The following is a 20,734-nucleotide window of genomic DNA, read 5'->3' as shown; positions in this document are numbered from 1 at the left end:
CATAGAAAACAAATTTTTTACTACCGCAAGAACGAATAACAAGCCAAGATCTAATATAGTAGATGGTAGCAACGAGGTGAAGATCAACATACCCTTGAAGATCGCTAAGCGTTAACGAGATTAGATCTCGTGGTGGATGTAGTCGATCACTTGCCGCTTGCAAAAGCGCGTAGAAGATCTTGACGGTGCCTCAGTCGGGCAGCACCTCCGTACTCGGTCACACGTTCGGTGTTGATGACGACGTCCTCCTCCCAGTTCCAGCGGGCAGCGGATGTAGTAGATCCTCCTCGTAATCCCGACAGCACAACGGCGAGGTGGCGGTGGTGGCGGAGATCTCAGGCAGGGCTTCGCCTAAGCACTACGGGAGAAGTATGAAGAGGGGGCGGCTAGGGTTTGGGGAGAGGGGGCAGCTGGGGCGCCGGCCTTGGTGCCTCTTGGTGGTGCGGCCAATGTGGTGGCCGGCCCCCTCCCTCTCTCCCTCATTATATAGGTGGAACCCCAAGGGTTAGCCCTAGAATCCGAATAAGAGTCCAACTCCCAAACCTTCCTAAGGGCAAAACCTAGGGGGAGTGGGACTCCCCCTTTTCCTTCTCACTTGGCCGGCCAAGGAGGTGGAGTCCACCATGGACTCCACCCTCCCACTTCGTTGGCAAGTTAGAGCATCTCCACTCGTTTGGCCTGCCCACGACGAAATCCGGACGAAACAACCGCCGGATTGTACGAAATAAAGTCGTGGGGAGTACCGTATTTCCAGTCGTCCACCCGGAGTTCGGCGGACATAGTTCAAATTCAAACAAACCGTCGTCCCGCGCTACAAATACGGCCAGTTGATCGGCAAAAGGACCAGCAAAAGGATCAGCCACAAAAGGGGGAGTGGGACTCCTGAACAGATCGTAGCGAACAAGTGGGGGGGTGAATGGGCGCTACACAATTTTTAGTCTTTTTCAAATTTTAGTGCAACGGAAGATAAAGGTGATAGCTTTGGTGATGGAGGTGTTCCTAGTATGATCCTAGGCTAATGCAACAAGTAAAGGAACCAAACAACAATAATAAGGATAAGGAGCGGGACAACCGGAGGGCGCGAAGACAAGGCGAGGATTTGTTTTCCGCAGTTCCTCCCACAAAAGGGAGTACGTCTGCGTTGAGGAGGTGCTAGCCTCACACAAGAGGCTAGGCGGCCACACCACAAAGGAAGGCCTCACCTTCTTCCTCAAGAGAGCTCCACAAAGGGGATCCCTTTGCTCCACTAAGGCACCGGTCGAGGCGGTGATTCCTTCACAAGGTTGGGGCGAGCTCCACAACACCAGGAGGCTCCCAACACCCTATAGGGCTAGCACAACTCCAAGCTAGCCTCCATAGGAGCACTTCATCCAAGATCCCACCATAGGAACCCTACCTCCAAGATCCACAAAGGACTAGCACAAATTGGTGAAATCTCTCTTGGTAGAACTATAGATCAGGGCCTCCTCCACCACTCCTCAAAATTTGGGCAAGATTGGTTGGATGGTTGGGGAGATCCTCAAGGTTTAAGCTCAGCAACAATGGAGGAGAGAGAGAGAGAGAGAGAAGAGATGAAACGAGCTGGAGAAGAAGGACCCTTTAAATAGGGTCCCCCGAAATCCAACCGTTACCTGCAGTTTTTGCCTAAGCGGTACTACCGCTTTGGTAAGCGGTACTACCGCTCTGGATTCGAAATCTCCTCATAACTTATCCACGTGGACATATAGAGGTACTACCGCTTGCGGTACCGCTTGAGGTACCGCAATGGCCTCCAGAGCTTACTGGATACCAAGCGATACCACATCAGTACTGCCGTAACTTTAGTTACGGTACCGAAGCGGTACCGAGGCGGTACTACCGCTCTCAAGCGGTACTACCGCTCGAGGTACCGCAAGGGTACCGTGCATTGTTCTGTGGGTCACTTTTCTCAGGCAAGTCTCCATAGCGGCACTGTTGGGCGGTACCAGTAGGGATAGCGGTACTATCGCTACTGGTACCGGTAGTACCGGTCTGGCAAAAACTGCTTTCTCCTCTTTTCCTCTCCAACCATATCACCTCGCGATACACACACAAAACCAGAAAACCTATACGCGTCCATCGAGGTCACCATGCACTTGCAAATCTATCAAAGACACTCTTTGCACACGGTGAGATAATTCAAGTGTTGTCATCAAACACACAAAACACGGGTCTTAGACTTTGCTCTTTTAATCTCCCCCTTTGTGGTGTTTGATGACAACACAAGAATTGGCAATATCATAAGATATTATGATGAGGTTCTTAGATTTGCAAAAACTAGACGGAACTCCCCCTAGACGTGTGCATACTTAGAATATGCATTTGAATACATATATGTTGGAGATATGCCCAAGAGGCAATAATAAAGTGGTCATTATAATATCTTTGTGTTTATTATTAATGTTTGCATACCATGCTATAATTGTATTAACCGAAACATTGATACATGTGTGTTATGTAAACAACAAGGAGTCCCTAGTAAGCCTCTTGTATAACTAGCTTGTTGATTAATAGATGATCATGGTTTCGTGATCATGAACATTGGATGTTGTTAATAACAAGGTTATGTCATTAGTTGAATGATATAATGGACACACACCCAAATGAGCGTAGCATAAGATCAAGTCATTAAGTTCAATTTGCTATAAGCTTTCGATACATAGTTGCCTTAGTCCTTCGACCATGAGATCATGTAAATCACTTACACCGGAAGGGTACTTTGATTACATCAAACGCCATTGCGTAAATGGGTGGTTATAAAGATGGGATTAAGTATTCGGAAAGTGTGAGTTGAGGCATATGGATCAATAGTGGGATTTGTCCATCCTGATGACGGATAGATATACTCTGGGCCCTCTCGGTGGAATGTCGTCCGATTAGCTTTCAAGCATATGATTTGATCATAAGAGATGACATACTACGGTACGAGTAAAGAGTACTTGTCGGTAACGAGGTTGAACAAGGTATGGAGATACCGATGATCAAACCTCGGACAAGTAAAATATCGTGTGACAAAGGAAATTGGCATCGTATGTAAATGGTTCAATCGATCACTAAGTCATCGTTGAATATGTGGGAGCCATTATGGATCTCCAGATCCCGCTATTGGTTATTGCTCGGAGAGGAGTCTCGACCATGTCTGCATAGTTCGCGAACCGTAGGGTGACGCGCTTAAGGTTCGATGTCGCATATGTAGATTTGAATATGGTATGGAGACGAAGTTTGTTCGGAGTCTCGGATGTGATCCAGGATGTCACGAGGAGGTCCGGAATAGTCCGGAGAATAAAATTCATATAAGGGAAGTTGATTTCTGGGTTTCGGAAAAGTTCGAGATTTTTCCGGTGGTTGACTGGAAGGTTCTAGAAGGTTCCGGAGGGGTCCACCATGGGGCCCACGACCTAGGAGGGCTAGCATGGGCCGAGGGGATGCTCCTCGGCCTAATGGGCCGGGGGCACATGTCCCCCAAGGCCCAGGCCGGCCAACCCCTAGGGTTTCCCTAGGGGGGATCAACTTGGGGGGGGGGGAATCCCTCTCCCCCCTTTGGCCGCCGCCCCCTAACCCTAGATGGGAAGGGGGTCCACCCCATCGACCTGGACCCTATATAAAGAGGGGAGGGGGTGGCCGGCCACCATTCCCCCATCATTGCCCCCTCCTCTGGCCGCCTCTCTCCTCCACCATACGCTGCTCCGGCTTAGGCGAAGCCCTGCAGCTTTTCTTCCTCCACTACCACCACCACGCCGTCGTGCTGCTGGAACTTGGAGGAGATCTACCACACCTCCGCTGCCCGTTGGAACGGGAGAGGAAGGAGCTTCATCGACACCGTACGCGCGACCGAGTACGGAAGTGCTGCCGGATTGCAGCACCGGAACGATCGTCTATACCAACAACGAGATTAATCTCGTAAGCTTTGGAATCTTCGAGGGTTAGTCTCATCTCCATCTCGTTGCTTCGATCTTGTAGATTAGATCTTGGGTGTTCCATAGATTAGATCTTGGATTTATTCGTCTTTGCGGTAGGAAATTTTTTGTTTTCTATGCTAGGAACCCCATTAGTGGTATCAGAGCCAGGTCTATGCATAGATCTGTTGCACGAGTAGAACACAATGGTTTTGTGGGCGGTGATGCTTTTGTTGCTTTAGTTTGTGTACTTTGCATCTTGCGGGATGGTGGGATGAAGCGGCCCGGGCTAACTTTACATGACCGCGTCTCATGAGACTTGCTCCACGCTTGACATGCAACTTGTATTGCATAAGTGGCTTTGCGGGTGTCTGTCTCTCCCACCATAGTGAAGATTACAATTTTCACTTTCTATTGTCAACACTAGTATCACCGTTGTGGTTCATGTTCGTAGGTAGATTGGATCTTACTCGAAAACCCTAAACCACGTAAAATATGCAAACCAAATTAGAGGCGTCTAACTTGTTTTGCAGGGTTTGGTGATGTGATATGGCCATAATGTGATGATTATTATATTTGATGTATGAGATGTTTATTGTTGTATTATGGCAACCGGCAGGAGCCTAATGGTTGTCTTTAATTTTTGTTAAAGACCTGCGTGTCTATTCATCATGTAATAGCTTTATTTCAAGTAGTTGTTATAGTAGCTATAAGTGATGGACAACCATGAAGCGGCGCCACTGACCTTGACGCCATGCTGGTGATGATGGAGATCATGTACGTGCTTTGGAGATGGAAGTCAAAAGCACAAGAAGAAAGGCCATATCATATCACACATTATGAATTGCATGTGATGTTAATCCTTTTATGCGTATTATTTTGCTTAGATCGCGACGATAGCATTATAAGATGATCCCTCTCACTAAATATCAAGATAATAAAGTGTTCATTCTTGGTATGCATCGTTGCTAAGACTTGTCGTTTCGAAGCATCTCGTGATGATCGGGTGTGATAGACTCTACATGTGCATACAACGGGTGCAAGCCAGATTTGCACACGCGGATACTAAGGTTGCCTTGATGAGCCTAGCATGTACAGACATGGTCTCGGAACACGGGATACCGAAAGGTAGAGCATGAGTCATATGAATGATATGATGAACACTTTGAGTGTTCGCCTTTGAAGCTACATCTTTTCTCGTGAAGATCGGACTTGGTGTAGTGGATTTAGTTCGTGTAATCACTAAGACAATGCGAGGGATATTGTTTTGAGTGGGAGTTCACCTAGTTAATTTAAGAATTAAAATTGAACTCATTTTATCATAAACTTAGTCTAAACTCTTTGCAAATATGTTGTAGATCATGGCGCTCCCTCCATTAATTTTAACCTATTCCTAGAGAAAGAAAATCTTAAGGGCAATGGTAGCAACTTCACCGATCGGTTCCGTCATGTGAGGATTTTCCTCACTGGTGGAAGCCTGCAATATGTGCTCGATGCACCGCTAGGTCCCCCACCACCTCCTGCAGTATCCGAGGACATAAAGAATGTTTATGAGACTCGGGTAACTCGGTGATACGTCTCCAACGTATCTATAATTTCTTATGTTCCATGCTAGTTTTATGACAATACCTACATGTTTTGTTCATACTTTATGATGTTTTGATGCATTTTCCGGAACTAACCTATTAACAAGATGCCGAAGTGCCAGTTCCTGTTTTCTGTTGTTTTTGGTTTCAGAAATCCTACAAAGGAAATATTCTCGGAATTGGACGAAATCAACGTCCACGATCTTATATTTCACGGAAGCTTACAGAGAGCCAGAGAGGGACCAGAGGGGAGCCCTGGGGGCCCCACCCCACAAGGCGACGCGGCCAAGAGGGGGCGCGCCAGCCTATGGGGGGGCCACCCCTGGCTCCTCCGAGGCCGCCCTTCCGCCTATATATTCTCTCCGCCTCGAAAACACTAAATCAATAAGCCACGGGACGAGAAAAGTTACGCAGCCGCCGCCATCGCGAAGCTAAGTTCGGGGGACAGAAGTCTCTGTTCCGGCACTCCGCCGGGACGGGGAAGTGCCCCCGGAAGGCATCTCCATCGACATCACCGCCATCTTCATCGCCGCTGCTGTCTCCTATGATGAGGAGGGAGTAGTTCTCCCTCGAGGCTAAGGGCTCTACCGGTAGCTATGTGGTTAATCTCTCTCTCATGTACTTCAATACAATGATCTCATGAGCTACTTTACATGATTGAGATCCATATGATGAGCTTTGTAATCTAGATGTCGTTATGCTATTCAAGTGGATTTTACTTATGTGATCTCCGGAGACTCCTTGTCCCACGTGTGTAAAGGTGACAGTGTGTGCACCGTGTGGGTCTCTTAAGCTATATTTCACAGAATACTTGTTCACTGGGTTATGATTTGAGTTGGATGTCTCTATGAAATTGTGGTGTGTTAGTACCTCCTATGAATGCTCACGGTGACAATGTGGGGTGTTTATTAGTACTTGGGAATACATCTTTAAGGTTTGCTTTGCAGCCCTACATGGTGAATTAGTGTTCGTTATCCCGCCAGAGAGTAATTCAGAATAGCATAGTGAAGTGCTTATTTATATTCAATTATGATTGCAATGTTGAGAGTGTCCACTAGTGAAAGTAGGATCCCTAGGCCTTGTTTCTAAGCATTGAAACACCGTTTCCAACAAGTTATGCTACATGTTTACTTGCTGCCATATTTATTTCAGATTGTTATTACCACTCATATTCATCCATATCACTTGCATTTTACTATCTCTTCGCCGAACTAGTGCACCTATACATCTGACAAGTGTATTAGGTGTGTTGGGGACACAAGAGACTTCTTGTATCTTAATTGCAGGGTTGCTTGAGAGGGATATCTCCGACCTCTACCTCCCTGAGTTCGATAAACCTTGGGTGATTCACTTAAGGGAAACTTGCTGCTGTTCTACAAACCTCTGCTCTTGGAGGCCCAACACTGTCTACAGGAATATAAGCGTGCGTAGACATCAAGCTATTTTCTGGCGCCGTTGCCGGGGAGGTAAGGTAAAAGGTATTCACATCCTCCGACTACTAAGCTATTTCCTAGCACAGTTGCCGGTGTGTGAGTGCTCGAAGATATTTCCTTTAGATCCTGCAATTATATCTTTTTGTTTCTTGTTTTCACTAGTTAGGCTTAATGGAAAACAACAACAAAATGAGAGATCTTTATGAACTTTATCTTGAATTAGGACATGATGTGTTTGAAGAGAGAATTAAAAAACCCATGGAACTTTATATGCATGCTAATGGGAATGTTATTAGTATGAATGCTTTGAACACCATTGTTGCTAATGCTATGGAAAATTCTAAGCTTGGGGAAGCTGGTTTTGATGAGCATGATATTTTTAGTCCCCCAAGTTTTGAGGAGAAAATTTTCTTTGATGATACTTTACCTCCTATTTATGATGATTATAATGATAGTGGTATTTTGGTGCCACCTACTATGGAGGATAAAGGTCATTATGATTATACCATGCCTGCAATTTATGATGATTACAATGATGGTTATGGTAGTTTTACTCCCACTATTACTAATAAAATTGATTATGCTTATGTGGAGAGTAATAATTTTATGCATGTGAATAAGAATGCTTTATGTGATACTTATATTGTTGAGTTTGTTCATGATGCCACTGAAAGTTATTATGAGAGAGAGAAACATGGTTATATGCATCTTAATAATATTAAGTTTCCCCTCTTTATGTTGAGAATCTTGAAGTTGCGCTTGTGTTGCCTTTCTATGCTTGTTTCATTATGCTTACATGACTTGTTTATTTACAGGATTCCTTTTCATAGGAAGTGGGTTAGACTTAAATGTGTTTTGAATTTGCTTCTTGATGCTCTCTTTAGCTTCAACTCTTATTTCTTGCGCGAGCATCATTAAAATTAGTGAGCCCATCTTAATGGCTATAAAGAAAGCACTTCTTGGGAGATAACCCATGTTTTATTTTGCTAATGTTTTGTTGTGTCTTGGAAGTTGTTACTACTGTAGCAACCTCTCCTTATCTTTATTTTATTGCATTGTTGTGCCAAGTAAAGTCTTTGATAGTAGGGTTGATACTAGATTTGGATTACTGCGCAGAAACAGATTTCTTACTGTCACGAAATTGAGCAGCCCCGTCTGTAGGTAACTCAGAAAAATCTGCCAATTTACGTGCGTGATCCTCAGACATGTATGCAACTTTCATTCAATTTGAGCTTTTTCATCTGAGAAAGTTAAGTGCCCCTGAAAAATTCGTTTTTACGGACTGTTCTGTTTTGACAGATTCTGCCTTTTATTTCGCATTGCCTCTTTTGCTATGTTGAATGGATTTCTTTGTTCCATTAACTTTCAGTAGCTTTGGGCAATGTCCAGAAGTGTTAAGAATGATTATGTCCTCTCTGAACATGTGAATTTTTGGTTATGCACTAACCCTCTAATAAGATTGTTTTGAGTTTGGTGTGGAGGAAGTTTTCAAGGGTCAAGAGAGGAGTATGATATACTATGATCAAGAAGAATGAAAAGTCTAAGATTGGGGATGCCCCCGTGGTTCATCCCTGCATATTTCAAGAAGACTCAAGCATCTAAGCTTGGGGATGCCCAAGGCATCCCCTTCTTTATCGACAACTTATCAGGTCACCTCTAGTGAAACTATATTTTTATTCCGTCACATCTTATGTACTTTACTTGGAGCGTCTGTTTGCTTTTATTTTCGTTTTGTTATCTTATTTCTCTGAATAAATTGGATCATACCTTGTATGGGAGAGAGACACGCTCCGCTTTTTCATATGAACACTGGTGTTCTTAGTTCTATCTTTAATGTTCATGGCGTAGTTGAAAACCGCTTCGTTAATTGCTATTTGGTTGGAAATAGAAAATGCTTCATATTTTCTTGAATAACTTGATACTTGGCAATTGTTTTGAGCTCTCATAGATCATGTTTAAGCTCTTGCATCATGTAGTTTAAACCTATTAGTGGAGAACTACCGTAGAGCTTGTTGAAATTTGGTTTGCATGATTGGTCTCTCTAAAGTCTAGATATTTTCTGGTAAAGGTGTTTGAACAACAAGGAAGACAGTGTGGAGTCTTATAATGCTTGCAATATGTTCTTATGTAAGTTTTGACGTACCGTTTCATACTTGTGTTTGTTTCAAACAACCTTGCTAGCCAAAGCCTTGTACTGAGAGGGAATACTTCTCGTGCATCCAAATCCTTGAGCCAAAACCTATGCCATTTGTGTCCACCATATCTACCTACTATGTGGTATTTTCTGCCATTCCAAGTAAATACTTCATGTGCTACCTTTAAATGATTCAAAAGATATTATCTCTTATTTGTGTCAATGTTTTATAGCTCATGAGGAAGTATGTGGTGTTTATCTTTCAACCTTGTCATTTACTTTTGACAGACTTTCACAATGGACTAGTGGCATATACATCCGCTTATCCAATAATTTTGCAAAAAGAGCTGGCAACGGGGTGCCCATCCCCACTTAATTAGCTTTCATTAATAATTCTCTTCACATGCTTTGCCCTGATCTATCAGTAAGCAACTTAATTTTGCAAATAGACACTCCTTCATGGTATGTGAATGTTGGAAGGCACCCGAGGATTCGGTTAGCCATGGATTGTGTAAGCAAAAGGTTGGGAGGAGTGTCATCAATAATGAAACTAAAATACATGTGTAAACAAAAGAGAAGAGGGATGATCTACCTTGCTGGTAGAGATAACGTCCTTCATGGGAGCCGCTCTTGAAAGTCTGGTTGATAAGGTGGTTAGAGTACCCGCTACCATTCGTTGACAACAACAAACACCTCTCAAAACCTTACTTTTATGCTCTCTATACGATTTCAAAACTTGAAAAGCTCTAGCACATGATTTAATCCCTGCTTCCCTCTACGAAGGGCCTTTCTTTTACTTTATGTTGAGTCAGTTTACCTACTTCTTTCTATCTTAGAAGCAAACACTTGTGTTAACTGTGCATTGATTCTTACATGTTTACCTATTGCACTCGTTTTATTGCTTTATGTTGAAAACTATCCATGAGATATACATGTTACAAGTTGAAAGCAATTGCTGAAACTTAATCATCCTTTGTGTTGCTTCAATGCCTTCTACTTTGAATCTATTGCTTTATGAGTTAACTCTTATGCAAGACTTGTTGATGCTTGTCTTGAAAGTACTATTCATGAAAAGTCTTTGCTATATGATTCAGTTGTTTAATCATCATCTTTACCATTGCTTTGAATCACTTCATTCATCTCACATGCTTTACAATAGTATTGATCAAGATCATATTGGTAGCATGTCACTTAAGAAATTATCCTTGTTATCGTTTACCTACTCTAGGGCGAGTAGGAACTAAGCTTGGGGATGCTTGATACGTGTAACATCCCAAATTTCAATAAAAGGAAGAAGAAGAATTCCAGAGATCCAAAATTTAGAACCAACAAAAACTTTTAAATTGCATATAGTGCCCTGCATAGGACTTGTTCATTTTGAGTGATATGCCATGATGATTGTTTTATTGTTTATGTGATGAACTCTAAAACCCTAAAGTGAGCAAGTGAAGATCACCAATCGAATAAATCAAAAAGAGAAAGAAATCAAATATGAATAAAACCCTAAAAACCCTAACATATGGCCTATGCCATTTTTGCAAATTTTGACCCTAGACCCATTTGATCTTCACCATTATTTGCAATATGATATTAAATAGTTATTACAACTTTGGAAATCAAAGAAACACCATTCAAACCAAATCCAAACATCAAAATATGGTCACATAGAATAATGGTCATTTTTGACAATTACATTCTGGTCACCACTTTGAGCCTCTATATTTCAAGATTTCTCAACTAAACAAATTCAAATCTTTGAATGTCATCCAAGTACACAACAAGGTGAACAACTTTTGTAAAGATCACCATACCAAATTCATCTTGGATCAAAAGTTAGAAGCAAGCAAAGAGGAGACTTTGAATCAAATGCAAGATCACCAATTTTCAAAAATTGATCAAACCATGCCTTGTCTTGACCACCACTTGACTTAGCATTGACCCCTGGACACCACTACACCTAGCCCATGCAAGAAGACACCATGGATACGACCAGAACATGGCTGGCCATGGCCATGCCGGTCCCGTTCCACCTCGACGCACCACCCCTCTCTCCCTGCCTCTCCAACCCTCACCACCTTGCCAAACGCGTCGCCCATGATCCCAGGAGATCGCCTGTACCCGCCGTTGAACGAGAGGACGACGCCACGACCCGCCACGGTCGCGCCCAGTACGTCCCAGGTACGACGCGGGCGGCATGGCGACGTCACCGTGCACGGACGCGCGCGACACGGCCACGCGGCGTTCGCCGTACCTCGCCGTACCCCGACCACCTCTGCGCGCCCTGGTACCTGCCTCGCCACGCGTAGCTCGCCGGACATGCTCGCGTCACCACCTAGCGCCTACGGTCGCCGGCGAGGACGAGACCGCCCGCCACGGCCGCGACAGTACGAGCACGGCCCCGACCACCGTACGCCTCGCATTAACTCGCCGCGGACGCTCGCGGATTCGCCGTACCCTCCCGATCGTCGCTGCATCACCGGAGACGCCGCGCCCATGACGACCAGCTGCCTGCCTCGCAGCACCCCTCCCTCCTATAAATAGAGGCCTCCCCGGACCAAACCAAGCACACCACCATGACCACCTCTCACCACCGCTTCGCCTAGCACTGCTAGCCACCTCGATCATCGCCGGAGCAAGCCCAATCGGAAGATCGGAGCCGCGGAAGCTCTGCAGCAATCGCCGTCGATCCAGGCCGCCCCGAGCTTCGCCACTGCTACAGGCTGCTTCGCCATCGTCCACAACGTCACCAAGCACACTGCCCACCCTAGCTGGAGCCACGCTGGGCTCTCCGACCCCCTACCCGAGCCGCCGGCGAGCTTCTCTCTCGCCGTCGACGACGATGAACGAGCGCCGTTGATCTGCGTTTTAATCCAACGCCCCACGTTAGCTCATACCGTTTCGGGCGTTATGAGCGACTGACGGGTGGAGCCCCCTGTCAGGCAGCCCGCGCGTGCGTGGATGCGTGGTGGGCTGGCCTTGGGCCGTTTTAATCGTTTCGGCCCAGTTAGTTTTCCCGCCAGCCCGTTTAATTCAAATCTCATTTAATAAATTAAATTCAAATTCAATACTGGACCCAACTTTGAAAATTCATAGAATCTGTTTGGCTTGGCCAAATTTGACAAACTTTATATTGTTGGAAAGCTAGTAAAAAGATCTACAACATGCCACTGGTCCCACCTCAAGATAGGTTGTAGAAATAAAATGATGAAAATATTAATTCAGGGACCTTTTTCATATTCAAATAATTCTTAAAAATCAACCAAAATAGATATTGAGTTAATTCCAACTCCTATAGCTCACATTTGACTTACACTAATTGTTTCTGCAAGAAAATGGTGTGGTCACTTTGCATGATCATGCCCTAGTTTAACTAATGGACAATATGGCTAGTTTAGTTAAGTGATATTGTCCAAAACTATTATGTAAATCATATGAAGTATTTTAATTCATTTAAATCTTGTCTCAAGTGAATTCATGTGATGTTTTGAAACCCTGGTCAAACACTCTTAGATGAAATACTTGGAGATTTAAATCATTGGTAGAGTTATTAAATGGTATGAGGTGATCTACCCCATTTAAATCATTTTCTCCAATGATGATAATGAATGATTGACCTAGGTCAATATGAATTCATGTATTATTATTTGAGAAGTTAAATCTTAAGAAGATTTTCAATGAGAGGAAATTATTTTTCTCAAGAACTAAATGGAAATTATTAATTACATATGTAATGAGAGGAAATTACCTTTCTTTAATAAAGAAAACCAATGCACCTAATTATTTTATGTGTGTGCTTAGCATAGTTTGTGTGAAGTAATGATGAGCTTAGTATAGCTCTTAAGCTTGTCTAGTGATTATACCTCGTATTCAAATTTAGACGCTAGCACCGGAGAATACCAAGAGGAAGAAGGATTCTACCAAGAGGAGGAAGAAGAAAACCTTGAGAACTACCAAGGCAAGCTAATACTCTTGCAAAGTGCAAAGCCCTCTTTGGGCAAGGCACCATGATTCTTATCGTTCTTAACACAAGCCTATCCTAAGTTTATACCATACAAGTTTTACTTGTTGATTTCAAAGAGTTGATTTAACTTGGTCTAGGTGAATAAGGTTACTAGAGTAGCAAAGTTAGTCTCAAAGATAGCAAAGCAATGTAGCACCCCTCATGATTAGTGCTAGTGCTAAAATACTAAAACTTGACTACTCTAGATGGAAACATATGACTTGTTGAATTTGAAACCTTGGAATGATGAATCATTCCATTGAATGATTTGAAGTTGAATGTGAACAAGAGAAGATAGTGATTTTTGATACAAACCTGATATTGGTTTGTGATGGGATTCGTAGCATAGAAAACAAAAATTTTCCTACCGCGAGAACGCAATCCAAGCCAAGATGCAATCTAGAAGATGGGAGCAACGAGGGGATGAACGAGACTAACCCTTGAAGATTTCCAAAGCCTACAAGAGGAGGCTCTTGTTGCTGCGGTAGACGATCACTTGCCGCTTTCAAAAGCGCGTAGAAGATCTTGACGGTGCCACAATCGGGCAGCACCTCCGTACTCGGTCACACGTTCGGTGTTGATGAAGACGACGTCCTTCTCCCCGTTCCGGCGGGCAGCGGAAGTAGTAGATCCTCCTCGGAATCCCGACAAGCACGACGGCGTGGTGGCGGTGGTGGTGGAGAACTCTGGCAGGGCTTCGCCTAAGCGTATGCGGGAGAAGTGGTGGAGGAGGAGAGGCTAGGGTTTGGGGAGAGGGGGTGGCTAGGGCGCCGGCCATGGGAAGCTGATGAGGCCTAAGGGCTAGGATGTGCCCAGATCCCACGAATTTGACCAAGTGAGTGGATGAATGAGGTGGAAGAGGATGAAGAACACAAAATCCAAATAAGAACACACACACACAACCCAACACAAACCAAATTTACTCCCTTGGTAGGTTAGACCAAGCCAATAGAACCACTTCTTAGAGAGACCCTTGGGTAGAATCTAACAAGTGGGAGATTGGTGAGGAGATCTCAACTAGAACTTGGATGAGAGAGGGGTAGCCTTGAATCATCCATGAAGAGTAGAAATCACTCAAGAGTGCCTTGATACAAAGGGGATGAAACCCTAGGGAGACAAAGCTCATCTTCATGTTTAAGCTATCATCTTGTCTAACCCTAATTTGGGGAGAGGGATGAGCTATATATAGGCCCAGATCCGTCCAGGGGTAAAAGGGGCATTACAATAAGGTAGTGGTGACAATAGATGATAAATAGACGGTTGGGATGAAGTTGACTTCGAGGGGGGCCCGGCAGTGCCGGTGTGCTCGGGGCGGCAGTGCCGGCCTTGTCGTGGCTGGCGGCTGGAGCCCTTTTCCTTCTTCTTCTTCTTCTTCTTCTTCCATGAACCATGTGGCTTCCCTCTCCTCGGCTCCTTGACGCTCCCTTCGGTTCCATGACGAGATTGGTACCTAACGACATATAGACATAGGCATGAGGTAGCAATCCGTCCAAGGTTATGTCGCGGTCGCCCATAGAGAGGAAGGAGTTCACCTTGACATATATGGCGGGGTTTTGTGTTGTTGGTCCACTTGTGGGACTCCTTGACCATGGTGTAGCGTCGACGATAGGCGGGGTTGCACTTGACGGTCTTGAGGCGGTGGTGTCCGAAAGCCACCCCGCATCATCTCCCCCCCTTGGGGAAGAGTCGTCCTCGACTCTTGTTCCTCCTCACCGACGGTGTAGTCCATGACTCTTGTCCCATGTTGTGGTAGAGGGATAAAGTCGCGGTCGAAGAAGAGCTTGGGGAAAAACAACTTGCAAATGGAAAGCTTGTGCATGCCAAATTGGTGACCGGCGAACAAGAGGCTCTCAATCAAATACGAAGCATCAAGTCGTTTCTCCAAGAGGCATGTGGTAAAAATGGGAACCAAAAGAGTGTCGATGTATCCAAAATTTGGTGGGGCAAAAGTTTGTGCAAGTAAAGGTTTGCTTTGTAAAGTGTCAAAAATGTGATGTGTAGCATTGTCCCACACAAATGGAACAATCAAAAGGCAAGTAACGGCGGCAAAATTTTGGACAAAATTGTTATGTGCAATGGCAAAGAGATGGAAACTTCTAGCTTGGGAGAGTATGGTTGGCGTGAGCCAAGTATGGGTATCCTCAAGTGTCAAAGTATCCATTTCAATTGCCAAAGATGAAATGAGAAATGCAAAGAAGAGCAACTTTATGAATGACATGTGGCACAAGATGCATAAGGTGTCTCTCACATGTATGACATGGTCCTTGAGATTCTCGAAGTGTATGATGAAAGCATCACGACATACAACAACCATTGTGCCAACATGATGTGTCAAGATATGTTGCATAAGAAGCAAAAGAGGTGACGAGGCATTGGTCCAAACCGGAAGCTCGACAAACCAAGTCGGAAACACATGAGGGTGAAGGCTTGTGGGAACATACTCTTTGGTGTGATTCCCGCGGGTTAGGTCCTTGTTGGGGTAGCTCTCAATGGCGCGTTTCGTGAGCTCATGCTCCGTGGCGGTAGAAGTGGTCGTCCGTGTACCTACACATGGAATAAACAAGACAAAGAGCGTGTGTGCATGGTAGATGAACACATCATCCATCATGATGGTCCAAGTCTTGTGCACATCACCATTAGTGTCAAGCAAGATAGTATGAAATGCATGGCGATAGTGCATATGGCATGAATGTGCATACGTGGCATGTGGTAACTCATGATCATCAAAAAGTGAGAAGGCTATGGGGGCCATCTCGTGGACAATGAAATAAGCACTCTTGCATACCAAGCATAAGAAAGAGCAATTGTTCGCAATCTTGGATGCAAGGATCATGGAATAGTGTAAACATGTGGGGCAAAGCATGCGGAAGCTAATGTCATCCTTGTCATTATCATTGCAAGCAATACATGGTAAAGAGCAAGTGGTCGACATATTGCAAGCAATGGTGGAAAAATTGAAGCTCTCATAGCATGGCATGGTCATGTTATCACAAACATTCACTTCCACATGATCAACAATGTTAGCAAGCAAAGCATCACATGGGAATATGAAAGAATCAAGTGACGTGGCAAATGTATCCTCAAGATCATGCATGCACTCATAAGTCATCATGTCCACTAGTGGGATCATGGCATCATCAACACCTATGTTGTTACCTTTGTAGGCCGACTCATTTGAGGTAGGTGTTGTGGAGGTAGGAGGATCCATGTGGTTGACATGTCCATCTTGGAGCAAGCATGTTGAGATATCATCGTCTTCATGCACCATGTACATCTTCTCCATGAGCGGGAACTCGTCCTCCGTGGAACCTAGTGCAACATAAGAAGACACAAACGAGGGAGAGGTTAATGTGTTAGCAAATGCGATGTCCTCCATGGACCTATCATCTACCTCTCTCAACTCACTTTGTGTATCACTCATGTCCTCCAAATGGAAGCACTCAAACTCGCATATGGGGTGGAAGTCACTCAACTCACTATCACTCTCACTCAAGTGGGCTAAGTGGCTCTCATCCTCACATGGGATTGGTACCAACTCATCAATGAAGCATAGGGGAGTAGGCTCGACTTTCTCATCTCCATGCGCCTCCTTGGTTGAAGGGAAATTCCCATGCTCAACCATCTCAACTCCATGCGCCTCCGTAGGTGAAGGGAGAATCCCATGCTCACCATGCTCAACTCCATCGCCTCCTAAGTCGTCCTCAAGTGGTGGCATTTTGGAGACTTGTGTATTGAGCTTGTCGAAGTAGAGCTTCTTGGCGCTTGGCGTTGTGCATTGCCATGCCATGTGACCCTTGCCCTTGCACACCTCACATAGGAGATTGGGACATTCCCGTGGAGGGTGGCCTTGTTGCTTGCACTTGTAGCATCGGAGTCCATAGGCATATGACGAGGTAGGGGCCATTGTGGTGGTGGCACAAGAGGTAGAAGTCGCCTCATGAGGAAGGTATGCGCGAGGTGCACTTGCCGTCCTTGTAATGGTGGACACCCTATGATGGTGTATGTCATCTTCATGTCGAGGATCTCGTCGTCGTGTATCATCACCATGGCTTGAGTGGTGTCGTCGAAGATTATGTGGGGGCGGATGTCGATGTAGACCATGAGGTGGTGGTGGTCGACGACGATCATGAGATGGTGTGAGTCGATGACGGTCCTTGCCATGCCTAGATGATGGCTCATGCGACTTGGCATGTTGCTTGCGGTGCCTTGAGGAGCTCGGAGAAGCGTGTCGATGTCGATCATGTTGGAGACGCTCTTGATGCTCCATATGATGTACTTGATGTCGATGATCGTGTGCATAAGCACTCTCATGATGGCGCCTTGTGGAGTTCGGAGAAGTGTGTCGAGGCCGAACATGTTGGGGACGCTCTTGATGATTCACATGATGATGCCATCGTGGAGGTCCTCTATCTTCATATGTAGCTCCATTGGCCAAGTAGGGGTATGTGGGCGCCTCGGCGTTGTTCGAGGTGGAGTCGAGGTAAGGCTCCGCCATGGTGTCGATGTCGTAGTCGTGGCGTTGCTCCACCATGACGTCCATGCTTGATGAGCCGTTGTTGATGTAGAGCTCGTCGATGTCGTCCTCAAGGTGGTGCTCCACCATGTCGTCCATGTTGGCGATGCTCGCGGAGCCATAGTCGGTGTAGAGCTCCTCGATGTCGGTCATGTTGGCGATGCTCGCGGAGCCATAGTCGGTGTAGAGCTCCACATGTTCCTCCACATCCGCGGTGCTTGAAGAGGAATCCTCCTCGAAGTGCTCCGTGTACTCCTCCGTATCCTCTTCTTCACTATCCATGTTAGCACGACAAAAGCTATATGGTGGATGTTAGTGGAAGAAACTATCGTCAAGTCTCACCTTGAAGTGATAGAATTGGGTCAACTAACTAAACCAAGAGAATAATTCAATTTGTGTTGGGTACACACACAAAGACACACGCAAAAGCTAGCAAATATGGTGGTAGGTGAGGATGGTGGAAAGCCAAAAGTCAAAATCCGAAATCAAGTTTGTTGTTAAGAGTGGGTAAGCTCCAAAAATCAAATGTCCAAATGGTGATCACGGAAACACGAATGATGTGGAACTCACACACGAGATAAATGGGGTTAGTGCGACCAAGGAATGAGCGGAAAAGTGTAAGAACCCAAAAGTAAGGGTGCTCGGTGTCACACTAACACAAGAAGAGATCAAAGCTTTGGTTGCAACTTGAGAGACAACAAGATTCACACGCGGCCTCTCTTCTCTTTTCTCTCTTTTGCTTAAAAGCTTTTGACTCTTTTGTATTTGGTGGCACTTGACACTCTTTTGTATTTGTATGTATGGGGGCACTTGCACTCTTTTGCTCTTTTTGTGTTTTGGCGGCTTTTTTCTCGCACTATGTTAGCGTTAGCTCGCTTTTGCTATTTTGCCACACGAGTTCTTGCTTATAAGCTTGACTCCACACTACACACACACCTCACAATCGGGGCCACGTGCAATGTCTCGCAACACTTGATAAGCAATGCTCGATAGGATAGGTCGCAAAAGGAAGAGGGGCTACAAGGTGGGGAGCAAGTTATACCTAGATGAAAATGTTAGGCGGTGTCGGAACACACAACTTGCGAGGATGGCGACGATGGTGTCGTAGTTGCGCCGGAGTCCGGGGTGCCGAAGGTGTCGCCGCGGTGTTGATGTAGACGCGGAAGCTCTAAAGACAATCCTTGCACTCCAAAACGGAAACCGAGCAAAATAAGTCAATGCCCGAAAATTTGGGTCACGACGAGCGATCGAAGGTGTCAAAATTTTGGAGTCGGAAAATTTCGAAAACGGTGTCAAAATTAGAGTCAAGATGAAAAGGGATAACGGTGAAAGTTTGGGGTCAAACGGGCGCCGGAAAGTTGTCAAAATTTGGGGCAAAAAGGGGTGTCAAAACTGGCTGAATTTGGAACAGGAAATAGACATGGCCGGCACTGCCGGGGTGGGAATGGCGGCACTGCCGGACTGCGTCGGGCGGCACTGCCGGTGTGGTGCTTGCGCGCGATGCAGGGCCCTGGTGGAGCGGCAGCTTTGTGGCGGGCGGCTTTGCACGCGTGGGGTGGGCGCGTGGTGGTGCTGCGGTCGGGCCGAGCTGGTGCAGCTTGGGGCGTGGCGGCCTGGTGGTGCGGCGGTCGAGCGGGCGGGCGGGGCCAGCGCGGGAGCGGCTTGGCCGGATGCTGCAGGGGCGCGCGCGCGTGGGGCAGGCGGGGCCAGGGGTGGTGGGCAGCGGCCAGGGGTCAAGCGGGTCGGGGCTGCTGGTGGAGCGGCGCTGTACAGCGGCGTGGGCGAAGCAGTGGGCGGCCGGAGGTGGAAGATGAAGGCTGGCGGCAGTGCCGGCCACAACCAACCGGCAGTGCCGGCCGAGCGGCAGTGCCGCTGTGCACTGCCCGGCAGTGCCGGTCGAGCCCGATCCTGACGAACAGCCCGACGAACTGAGCGGAAATTGGACTAGGAAATCGTCGATTCTGAGTGAAATATAAGGAATTTGACGGTGAAATTTGGAGGGGATGTAGATCTACCATAGGAACACGAAATCCATGGACCAAAACCACTCAAAACGCAACAAAATCCAGATCTGACCAAAGGCAATTTAGGGCTATTTTTTGGGGATTTTTTGGAGAAAATTTTTGGGGCGAAAATGGATGGATGGGGGTCAAATCCGGGCTAACCAAGGTGGTATCTCGGCTCGATACCATTTGATGAGGCCTAAGGGCTAGGATGTGCCCGGATCCCACGAATTTGACCAAGTGAGTGGATGAATGAGGTGGAAGAGGATGAAGAACACAAAATCCAAATAAGAACACACACACACAACCCAACACAAACCAAATTTACTCCCTTGGTAGGTTAGACCAAGCCAATAGAACCACTTCTTAGAGAGACCCTTGGGTAGAATCTAACAAGTGGGAGATTGGTGAGGAGATCTCAACTAGAACTTGGATGAGAGAGGGGTAGCCTTGAATCATCCATGAAGAGTAGAAATCACTCAAGAGTGCCTTGATACAAAGGGGATGAAACCCTAGGGAGACAAAGCTCATCTTCATGTTTAAGCTATCATCTTGTCTAACCCTAATTTGGGGAGAGGGATGAGCTATATATAGGCCCAGATCCGTCCAGGGGTAAAAGGGGCATTACAATAAGGTAGTGGTGACAATAGATGATAAATAGACGGTTGGGATGAAGTTGACTTCGAGGGGGCCCGGCAGTGCCGGTGTGCTCGGGGCGGCAGTGCCGGTGGGGCCGGCAGTGCCGGCCAGGTAGGGGCGGCAGTGCCGGCCTTGTCGTGGCTGGCGGCTGGAGCCCTTTTCCTTCTTCTTCTTCTTCTTCTTCTTCTTCTTCCATGAACCATGTGGCTTCCCTCTCCTCGGCTCCTTGACGCTCCCTTCGGTTCCATGACGAGATTGGTACCTAACGACATATAGACATAGGCATGAGGTAGCAATCCGTCCAAGGTTATGTCGCGGTCGCCCATAGAGAGGAAGGAGTTCACCTTGACATATATGGCGGGGTTTTGTGTTGTTGGTCCACTTGTGGGACTCCTTGACCATGGTGTAGCGTCGACGATAGGCGGGGTTGCACTTGACGGTCTTGAGGCGGTGGTGTCCGAAAGCCACCCCGCATCAGAAGCCCTAGGTGGTGCGGCCAAGAGTCGCGGCCC

Source organism: Lolium rigidum, chromosome 2 (genome assembly GCF_022539505.1).
Source record: "Lolium rigidum isolate FL_2022 chromosome 2, APGP_CSIRO_Lrig_0.1, whole genome shotgun sequence".
In the NCBI taxonomy this organism is placed as follows: Eukaryota; Viridiplantae; Streptophyta; class Magnoliopsida; order Poales; family Poaceae; genus Lolium; species Lolium rigidum.
The sequence above is the reverse complement of the archived record's forward strand: the minus strand, read 5'-3'. Positions refer to the sequence as shown.